An 11,979-nucleotide genomic window follows, 5' to 3' on the forward strand; every position below is an offset into this window, starting at 1 on the left:
ACAGAGTTCTTGGGAACGATGACAAACTAGCCCATTTAGGATATATGAAGAAGCATGGTGAGATTGAGTAAAAATTGGTAGCCAGACCTAGACCCAAACCCTTGTAAAGAAGCATGGATGGGTTAGATGATAAAGATTAGATCTAAGCCCATGTAAGGTAAGTGACAATTGGTCCTCAGTTGCACTTGAAGAGAGTGTAGCAAGTGGAAGAAGTCTCATCTCTGGGCAAAACGAAAAAAAAAAAATAAATATGTAACACCCCAAATTTCTTGAGCTCTGAATAGTGCAATTTTTAGTCAGTGAATAGTACTATTCAAAGCCAGTTTGAGGACTAAAAATAAGATGAAAATTAATTGAAAATAAGCAGAATAAAAATAAAGTGACCATCGGGTTATGGACTTAATTGATTTTACTAAAAAGTATTGACCATAACCCGATGAGGGGCATTTTGGTCATTTGATACCCAGAGTTGACTGTTGACCAATATGTCAATTAAATTAAGTGAAATTAATATAATATAATATGAAGAAATTTTGTTGAAAATTTAAATAGAAATGTGTAATTAAAAGAAGAAAATAAAGAAAATGAAAACTTAATTAAAATTATGACATGAGCATGATCAAATTAAAAATAAAAATTAAAAAGAGGATAAGTATATTAGTAAGAGACAAAAACCCTTAAATGAAAAAGCTTTCTTCTTCTCTCCCTTTCCACCTTGGCCGCCCCACTCCCCTTGGTTCTTCCTACATTGTTGCTCCTCCAAAGCTCCATTTCTATTACTTTTTTCCATATTTCCCATAACTCCAAACACAAAAACTTGTTCTTTGACCTTTATTTAGTGATTAGAAGTAAAAAGAAGAGGAGAATTTGAAGATTGGAAGTTTGAAGAATTGGGCAAGTGAGGTTAGTGCTATCTTTACCTTTCTTTCTTCTTTTAACAAATAAATTGAGTTGAATGGTGAGAGAATTGCATGAAAATTTGAAGAGATCATGCATGAATGGAAGGATGAGGATTTCGGTCAACCTAAGAAATTTGGGGATTTTGATATTTTCATGAAATTAAGCATGAATCTTAGTGTGAAATGAAGTATATGTATGAAAAGTATGTTGGATTGCATGAGATTTGCATGACATTAGGGATTGGAAAAATTAGGGTTTGGAAATTTTAGGAGAATTAGGGTTTTGATGTCATGAAGTATAATTAATGTTTTTAAGGCCAAATATTGACCAAATTATGTATATTGAGTATGAAATGAAGTTGGTTGTTGAGTGAAATTAATGAATTTGGAAGTTGGTCAAATGTTGGAATTCTGGACCTCTGAGTCCAGCAGCTTTGGATGAGCATAATTGGAGATACATAGCTCCAATTAGTGTGAGGCCAATTGGAGATGAAACTTAAGAAATAATGCCACAATTTTTATGAAGGAAGACTGCTCAAAAAATGACCATAGGTTACCCAAATTCAACCTTAAATCCGAAAGTGGAAATTCTAGACCCTACAAAATGATCATGTGAATAGTAATCTTAAAATTATCATAACTCACACTAGGAAACTCCAATTGACCTGATTCTTAAACCTATGGAAACCTAAGACATAGGAGAACATTTTATATGAAGAACTTAAGGCCAAATTATGAACTTAATTCAACCAAATTGCTGGACAAATTTGGATAATTAAATCTACCCTGTACCAGAACCAAACCTGGAAATCCTGAATTTTGGATACATGACCAGTTTTGGTAAAAATGACATAACTCAAGCTACAAAACTGAAAATATAGTAATTCTAAAGCCAAAATTCTCATAAGACATAGAACTAAAACTTTTCTCTTTTGACTAGAACCCAGAACTTAGGGCAACTTAGAGAAATTGTTAGGAAAATTTAGAATGACAAAGCTGGAATTCCTGAAATCCAGCAGACTTGTGACCTCCGGACACTTAATAGGTCATAACTTATTCTAGAAAACTTCAATTGATGTGAATCAAATTGATTTAGAAACCTAAGATAAGGATCTAAAACTTTGTTTCAGGGACTTGAATCAAAATTTGAGCCTAAGATGCTTAGATATGGGATGCAAGATTTGGTAAAAATTCTGACAACATTGATCTGTAGAATTCAATCCTTGGAATAGCATTAGTAATTTTGCCATATCTAGAGCTACAAAACTCCAAATTGAATGATTTAAAAAGGGAATTAAAGTTCAAACATAGGGGAACAACTTTTTCAAGAAAGTGAGGCTAAACTAAATCTATATCTTGGCCAAATTGTTAGGAGAAATTAAGACATCAATTCTGGAAATTTAGGAAACTTTTACAAATGACTTGAAAAGTGATAATAACTTGACATAAGTGGATTAATGATCACATGAAACACATGAATAGGTGATTGGGACTTATTTCCCCATTATGAATAATGTATTGATGCTATGACCATGAATAACACATGAAATGAAATAATAAGTACGAAGATGTTAAAATTACCCTTGTATGCTTAGACTTATGTGTATGAGTTGGATCAATTGACATGTCAATTAGGGACCATAGATGCAGTGCTACCTTTGGCTTTTGAGCCTACTCCATGAGTGATCATTGATAGCAAAATCTAAGTCTTAACAATCCAACACTTAATGCACCCAGTTATCAATTGTTTAATAATTAACTATAATGACTAATTATCAACAACTAATTGCTAATAGTGGACTTTTAATAGTTAACCACCAATTAATCATAATCAACACATACTAATCTATCTTTTTCACAAAGGAAAATTACTATTTAGTCTCTACATTATAACAAAATTAATGATTTGGTTCTCATATTTTGAAAAACACATTAATTGGTCCATAAGTTTTAATTCGGTCATACATTTTCATCTCTCCATTTATTTTTCTCAACTTTTACCATTAATGATAAACACTTTTGTCCTTATTTTTTTGCCATTGTAAACATTTTATTTCTTGAGTTTTTACCATTATTAACACTTTATCCCTCATTGGCCCCTTTTCAGTTCCTTAACTAACGATTAAATTAACTAATGCTGCTATCCTCTTTTATAAGTATAGTTTATGGATCTTAGATCTATAAGTTAACAAAAAACACCGAGTGAATTAATTAACCACCACTCCGATGCTTAAGTCAGTAATGAAAACTAGACTAATATATGAACAAGAAAGGATGATTAAAAGGTTAATTGGCAAACCTAATGGCCTTATGTAGGCTCTGATATAAATCCCCACTAGGGTTGGAAGTTGGCATTAGAATGGAACTAAGAGTCTAACCTATTTGGGAGTCTTATAAGTGCTAGGACTATAAACATAGCGAGAATCACAGGATCCTTATCTTTTAGTAGATGTTCGAGTAAATGGGAATATGATGGGGGAGCATTGTTACTTGGTCAACTAGTTTTGATATTCAAGCTAGGTGTAGTAAACCAGACTATGCCCGAGTAGGCTTACCCACTAGTCAATACTCACTCATATCATTAATCCCCCTCCCTCCCTTTAAAAATATTCGAGTCGTTAGGCTCGATCTAAGTCTTCTTAACCTCTCCAATACTCAAATGAATGGTCATGATTGTTCCATGTGTCTCTTTATAAGTTATTAGAGATGAAGAAATTATTGTGCATGAATCATGTCAGCACAATACTCTAAGTATACTATTTAGGGTTCCAAAGAACCTTAACATTTATTGCCCTGCCTATATAGGTGATGGGATGAGGTCCCTCTCACATTTTGCCTCTTTTACCTTCTTCCTTTCACTTTTTTTTGCTTTTCTTGCTAGTTGCACCTTTGCAGAGTTCACCACAGTTCTCAAACAGTCACTAGAGGGCATCTTTTTTACCTACATTTTGAGGTAAAACCATGCTTCTACTTACTATTGATTCTTTTCCCTTTGTTTTCATATTTAAAAATGAGTTTTGCTAGTTAACATCTTGAGAGCTTGCCCCTTCATGAAGCACCTTTAAATCTTCATCCTTTAATCTTGTTATTCCTCCCTAAGAAACACTTATTCCTAGAGGGGAAAATTAATTAGCGCTATGGCAGTGCCAAAGGACCCCATGACAATGGCTGATCTAAAAAAAAAAAAAAAAAAGAGAAAGAGAGGGAGAGAGAGAGAAACATAGTAACGGGAGAGAGAAATGGCACATCAGAGGGAATTAGCAACCTAGAGATATTTTGGTGAGTGACAGTTTCCACTCAACGTACTCGTCCACAAAAGAGACTAATGGCGAAATGTCTACTAAGTGTAGGGAGTACAAAATGCACCCTTTCAAGGGATGAAATTCACAACATTTTGGGCAAATACAACCTTCCATCCTTCATGGTGGCATGGAGACCCAAGCAACATATGAAGGTAAATGACATTATTTCTCTGGATAACTCCTATATGATTTATGAAGAACATTTAAAGTATGGAGTGTGGTTTCCCCTTAACCCATTCTTTGTAGAAGTTCTTTTACTCTACAATGTTGCTTTATCTTAGTTACACCTAATAGTTATAAAACTTTGGTGGCTTTCCTTGTCCTCTACCAATAGAAGAATTTGGTCGCCTCAACCAAGGTATTTTTAGCATGTACAAATTTTTTACTCAAGAGACAGATGACTTTTGTTACTTCACAATGAAGAGTGGTTTTTCTTTGTCAACTAGGTTAATATCTTTTCTCAATAGAAGGAAAGAGAGATTTTCCATGCTTACACTACATGAAGGAAAAAGCTAAGGGAGATTTCCCCTCAACTAGATGGCTAAACTGAGGAAACCATAGGGAAAACTCCTTCTGAACAAAAATGAGCATACTACCCTAAAAGAATTGGAAAAGGATGCAAAGACAGACTTATGGGATGGAAGTGCTAATTCCTTCATCAGGTGCGTGAAGTTAGGCTTCGTGTGGGCCAAGTATCAAAGTTGAGTATGGGAGAAACTGCTTGGCTGGTTGAAAAGAGTAAACTCACAATTATAACTCTTTTTACTAATTATACTTACTAATTTTCCTTTCCCTTTGTAGGAATGGCTGGGAATGACTTCACTTCCTTCAAGCTTTACTTGATCAAAAAAGGAAGGTGTAGGAGGGCAGAGCGAGTGTTGAACCACCAAAAAAAAAAGAATAAAAAGAAAAGAAAAAAAAAAAGGCACCCCCTCCTCCTATACAAGTTATCAATGCACATTGAAGATGTCCAAGCTACCACCCCTCCTACTCCTAGCAATACTACTGTGACACCTACTCCTAGTTGGAATTAATATGGTCCTGAGGAGGCATAATCAAGTAGCAGAGAACCTATACTTGGTCAAGCTATTGGGTAAGAAACTTACCCTCCCAGGTGACCAAGCACGTCTCAAACCAGAGGGCAATTATGAGCTTATCCTGCATACTATTATTGTAAACTTAGAGGTTATAACAATTAACCATTTGGTACAGGAGTGTGTTTAGAGTCTCCAAGATGGCGTCGGCATGTGACACCCCTCACCCGTCTATAGTGCAGATGAGTGAGGTATGTCACACTCAGTGCCGGAGCACTGTATCCTATCTTATTATATTCTATTTTAATTTTTATCATCATTATATTTTCAAACTCAATATATTTTATTTCCTTATCTCTTTTTTTTTTAAGTGGGGAAACGGGTGGAGTTTCCCCTGTTTTGTTTACAATTGTCATGTGAACATATTCACCTGTTTAAAATCTCATTAACATTTTTTAATCCAAATAATACAATCATTTCCATTCACATTCATTTCCATAAAACTCATAAATTCATCCATATCAAATTCAAACTCATCTTATACATGAGATTTATAAATTTATTATACAACTTACAATTTACATTGTAACTCTAAAATTAATTATAGTGAACAAAAATAAAATACCCTAATATAATACATGTAGGTCCTACCAAAATGGACTACAATAAGGAGGCGATACTGGACACTATCTGTAGATTTAAACTCTCAAAAATCCCAATCTGAGGACTATCGGGCTTTATCTCTATCTTTAGTACCTACGCGTGGCAAACAGCAACGCGCTAAGCAATCCAACTTAGTGGTACCAATAAAATATAAAAATAAACTAAAATAAATAAATACAAGAAATTATACTGTTAATTTATCCAGATTGAAGTTTTTGATAATTGTTTGTAATATCCTTAATTTTATGACTTTTATATTCATTTCATGGTTACAAATCTTTAAGACTTATTTTCATTGCCCAAGTAACCTATACTAGTTGACTGGACTGGATAAACGGGTAAACTAGTACTGGGTACCAAGTACCTCGGGCCATCATACCATCGGTCACAAAGTGTCTCCAGGTGTGCAATAGAATAGCTAACAAGCTATAGTAATCATCGGGCATAAAGCCAAATATGTCAAGAGTATCAAAACGGCCAAAAGCCATAACATCACTAAATGGCATTAAAGCCATGAATCATGAAATGGCATAAAGCCATAGGCAGTATTGCAATCGGAACCCTATTTGCATGCCAACCTATTCAAACCAATCATACTAGGCATACTAGGGCATATTCACAAAGTTAATTGTTTAGTTCTTGGCATTTGATATTTAGTGGTTACTATTCACTATACTATTCATGCAAAAATGTTGATTTTTTCATAGTTAATAGGTATTCTTGTTCTAATTATACCCAAATACCACATTTTGAATTTTACATTTGTTGGTATTGGTTGCAAATCTCAATTCAAAGCTCATTAGAAGAAATTCTCAAAATTCAGATTTGGTCACTTAAGTTTACTGTTTCATTGGACCAATCTACAGTGGGAATTTGGCTAAACTTTCTTCAATCAAAGTTGTTCCTTAAAGTGTCTTCTTTAATTCTCTTTTTAAATCACTCCATTTGGAGTTTTGTAGCTCAAGTTGTGGCATTTTTACTAAAACTGGCCAGATTGGTCCATTCCCAGATTTTCTGGGTAGATTTGGTTCTGGCAGTTTTGGTGTCCTATCTTTGGCTAGCAATTTGAATTGGTTCTAGCCATAATTTGGGTTTCTATTCTTCATAAAAGTTGTTCTAAATTATCTAAGATTTCCATGGGTTTAAAAATTAGGTCATTTGGACCTCTCTACACATAGCTATGTCTATATGAACTAACACTGTTTATTTAATCATTTTCCAAGTCCAGAATTGGGATACCCAGATTTAGGCAAATTTTAGGTCATTTTAAGTTAGTTTTCTAGGTAGCATCTCTTCATAAAAAATGTGGCATTATGTCCCTAGTTTCACCTCCAATTGGGCTTACACCAATTGAAGCTATACAAGTCAAGTTATAGCTGCCCAAACACACTGGACTCAAGTCCAGAATTTCTGGCATGAAAGGGCAGCACACCAATTCATAATCCAATGCCACAATTCTGTCCAATTTATGGTCAATTCACCTCAAATGGTCACTAATTGACCATTAGAACACCAATTTACCATCAATGTAGTAAAACCCTAATTTAGCTCCAAACCCTAATTCCTAAAGTTTGATTTTAACAACACACATGGAAATCATAGTCCTAATACATGTATACACATTATAAACTGTCACTACACAACTTCAATTCCATCAAAATTCATCAAAATCATCTTCCATTCATGACTACCGAAAATCAAGGGAGGTCCAAACATGCATGTTTTTGTTCAATTTTCACAAATTCTAGCTCACTTCAATGTCCTACCAAAGAATATAATGAGAGAGAGAAAGTAAATGGGCACTAACCTCTTGAAGCAATATTCTCAGGTGTCCAATCTTCCACTTTCTCTTCAATTCTTGGTAGGCAAACACTTTAGCAAGGTTGGGTGACAAGTTTTAGTGAAGGAAAGTATGGATTTTATGGGGAGTATTCAAGGTTTAGCAAGGTGGATGGAAGAACAACAATGGAGGGAGGTGAGAGATGAGTTTCAGCCAAAAGTAAGGAATGAAGAAGATGTAGAATTTCTTTTTTAATCTTATCTCTTTTATTGATTTTTATATGTATTTTTTGAATGGTAATTGGCTAGCAAGTTTTTATTGCATCATGGTGACTTAATGCTTATGTAATAATTGAGTTTTAATTTATTTTTCTTTTTTCTTTTCCTTTCTTCTTTCTTTACTCATTTTTAATTAAATTTTTAGCAATATTTATTCACATTTTAGGTCATATGCCTCACTTACTTAAATGAACAAGTTGGTCAAAAATCATCTCTAAAGGTAAAATGACCAAAATGCCCTTCGTTATGCTTAATGAGTTAAAATTGTCTGTACCGATTTATAAAATTTTCTTAGCATTTTCTTGACATACTATTATCATCTAAGCATCAATAATTCTTCACTGGAGTCTCAAAAATTATTTCACAGGGTTTTCTCATGAGTCTAGGGTCAACAACTGTCTTCACAGCCGCTTCCCGTTAGGGTTACCCATCACTGTAACTCTGGTTCATTTAACCTTAATGCATTTCATTTCTAAAATTTTTCCTTCATTTTTCTTATCATTATTTGGGTTATTTATGACTCCTCACTCTAGTTTAAATATAATTCCAGACATTCTGGCTGTCCAAATAGACATTAGTTATCGAAACAGTAAAATGTACAGACTATCTAAAGTGAGGGCATTACAATTCTTTTCCTCTAAATAAAATTTCATCCTCGAAATTTACCTGATGTAAATAGTCAAGGAATCTGCTACCTCCTTGCTTCTCCACTTCCTTGTGTTGCCTCATCAATGTCTGGGTCTAGTTCCTCCCGAACTTCCATGGCATATACCCATGGTGCCACCCTAGCTTCGGGCCTCTCAACTATTTCAGAAACAGTTTTTTGTGTAGTACCAGACGTCTCTGCTCTACTAAGTCTCCTACTCCTTTGCATTGTGGGGGCATGTGACACCCCTTACCCGTCTACAGCGTAGCCGAGCAAGATATGCCACTCAGTGTGCCGGATCACCAATTCATGTTTTAATTACAATTTATCCCTTTTTAAATAATTTATTTATAATTTTTGATAAATCAGAATTTTTTCGAAATTTTTATAGAAAATCTGACAGAGTGCTGGCTATAAATTAGAAAAACAATTCTTCTGAACTTGTTTAAAAACACTTCCAATATAGTTTCCAAATCCAGACTCCATTATACACACATATCTCAACTCAATCTTAAAATCTCAATACTATTTTCAAAAATTTTTCTTTTCTGTTCACATCATCACTGGAAGCACATTCATAAATATTTCTCAACATTTCATTTTTTTCAACATAATATATAGAAAATTTCAATAACATGAAATTTCATATATTTACATTATTACATAATTTCAAGAGTTTATAGTTACAATCCAAACTAATACAAAATGCAAAATACAAAATGCTACCCGAAAGTCTTAATGCCCTACCATATGCACTGCAGATGTGAGGTGACTCTGGACTCCAGATGCAGGTCTGAAAGTTCACCCGGTCTGATGTCTGCTGGCTCCCGACTAGGTCTCGAAGACTGCGTGGCAAAAGTGACGCACTAAGCAATTCTGCTCAGTGGTGACAATATAAAATAAAGTAAAATAAATATGCAGAATGTATAATTTCATTTTTGGGTAGACTTAATTTCTGATATTTATTGCGGTATTATTCGATTAAAATTTGGTAAAATTTATTATCATTCCCCGAGTAACCCATACTAGTCGACTGGATTGGATAAACAGGTAAACTGGCACTGGGTACTAAGTACCTCGGACCATCACATCATCGGTCACATTGTGTCTACCGGTGTGGAACAGAACAGCTAATAAGCTGTAATAATTATCAGGGATAAAACCTGAGTGTAACAACTCAAATAACATAGCCAAAGGCTATTATATCACAGAATGGCATGGGAAGCCATGAAACACAGAATGGCATGAAGCCATATGCAGTACTGCTAACAGAACCCTATTGGCATGCCAACATATCCAAACCAATCTTGCTAGGTGTACTAGGGTATGTTACACTTTTAAATTGTATAATTTTAGAAATTTAAGTATATGTATTACTATTCATTTCATTAGTCAACTAAAATGTTGACTTTTGCATAGGTAATAGGTACATTGGTTCTAATACTCCCAACATACCACATTTTGCATTCTAAAATTGTTGGTATTGGTTGCCAATACCATTTTTAAGCTTAATGTTAATTAGACAGAATTTTCAGTTTTCAAGCTTTGTGTTTACTGTTCCATTAGTCATTTTCGTAGTGGGAATTTGGCAAAATGTTCAACATGAAAGTTGTTCCTTATTTTGTTTAGTTGCATTTCCTTTTTTGAATCACTCCATTTGGAGTTTTATAGCTCAAGTTATGGCCCAAAAACCACAACTGGCCGGATTATGATTTTTTCAATATTTCTGGACTGACCAAATCTATAGTGTTAGGAGCACTGACTTCAGGTCACTTTTTGAATATGTTATGGTCATAATTTGGGTCAAGTTTCTTCATGAAAGTTGTTGGTCTATATATCGCTTGTTGCTGGTAAAATTTCAGGTCAATTGGACCTTTCTACACTGAGTTATGACCAAATGACTAAATACTGTTTATTTGGTCATTTTGCCCAGGCAGAATGCAGGTCACCCGGATTAGGGCAATCTTTTGGTCAACTTGCTTTGATTTTCTAGGCATGGTTGTGCCATTATGTGTCTAGTTTCATGTCCAATTGGCCTTGCACCAATTGAACCTCTACAATTCTAGTTATTTTTGCCCAAACCTGCTAGACTCATGCCCAGTCCTGCAGGTCACCAAAGGCAGCCACACCAAACTCTAATCCCACTACACAATTCACTTCATTTTTTATTTAAACAGAACCAAATGGTCACTAATTGACCATTAAAACCTACTTTCATTATCACATGATCAAAGTCTCATTTTTCACCCTAAACCCTAACTCAAACATTACAAATCATGCATTATCATTACATTTCATCAATTCACTTAAGAGATGCACATTAAGGGCAGCCATACTAGCATGTTAGCTCCATAAAACTCATCACAATCATACCCCAACCAAGATTGTAGAAATTTAAGGATGGCATACAAATGGTATTTCATCAATTTCTTTGTCATTTGCACTCATTCATAGTCCTTAAGCATGAATTGAAAATGAAAATCATGGTTAGGTCACAAACCTCTAATGGAGTGAAATTTCCCACTTGCTAGGGTTCCTCTTTTCCTTTTCTTTTTGCTCCCAAAAGACTTGTCAAGATGTAAGAATACTTTTTTGTGTTGGGAATATAGGGTTTAGTTGGGTAAAAGTTAGGGAAATCAAGCTTTAAAAATCTTGTTCATGGTGGCCATGGAGGGTATGTGTGACGGCAAAAAGAAGATGAGGGAAAGAGTTCTGATTTTTTTTTCATTTTCAGCCCATTTGGTCTCTTTTAAATAAGCTTATGCCATGTGTCAACATTGGATTGGTAGGGTGAATTTTCATGACATCATTACGATGTCATAATTCCATTTTCTTTCATTTTCTCTCCTTTTCTTGTCTATTTAATTTCAATTAAATTTTTAACAACATTTATTCATATTTTATGTTATATAAATTATTTATTTAACTGGACAAGTTGGCCAAAAATCATCTCTGAAGACGAAATGACCAAAATGCCCTCTGTTTGGCTTAACGAGCTAAAATTGTGTGTACCGATAGAAAAATTCTTCTAAGCATTTTCTTGGCATTCTAATGCCATAAGAACCTCAATGACCCATCTCTGGAGTCCCAATAATTATTTTATAATTTTTCCCCCAGGTCTAGGGTTGCTAATGGCCTTCACCGTCACTTCCCCTGCGGGTTACTCATCCCTGGTGTTTCAGCTCGTTTAACCTTAGTGTATTTCATTTCTAAAAATTTTTCATTGATTTTTATGAGCATTATTTAGTTTCTTTATAACTCCTCACTCTAGTCTATTTATAATTTAAAATATTCTAGCTGCCCGGACTGACATTGGTCACCGGAACAGTAGACTGTACGGACTAGCTAAAGTGAGGATGTTACAACTCTTCCCCTCT

The sequence above is a fragment of the Hevea brasiliensis genome, chromosome 4, assembly GCF_030052815.1.
Source record: "Hevea brasiliensis isolate MT/VB/25A 57/8 chromosome 4, ASM3005281v1, whole genome shotgun sequence".
Taxonomy (NCBI): domain Eukaryota; kingdom Viridiplantae; phylum Streptophyta; class Magnoliopsida; order Malpighiales; family Euphorbiaceae; genus Hevea; species Hevea brasiliensis.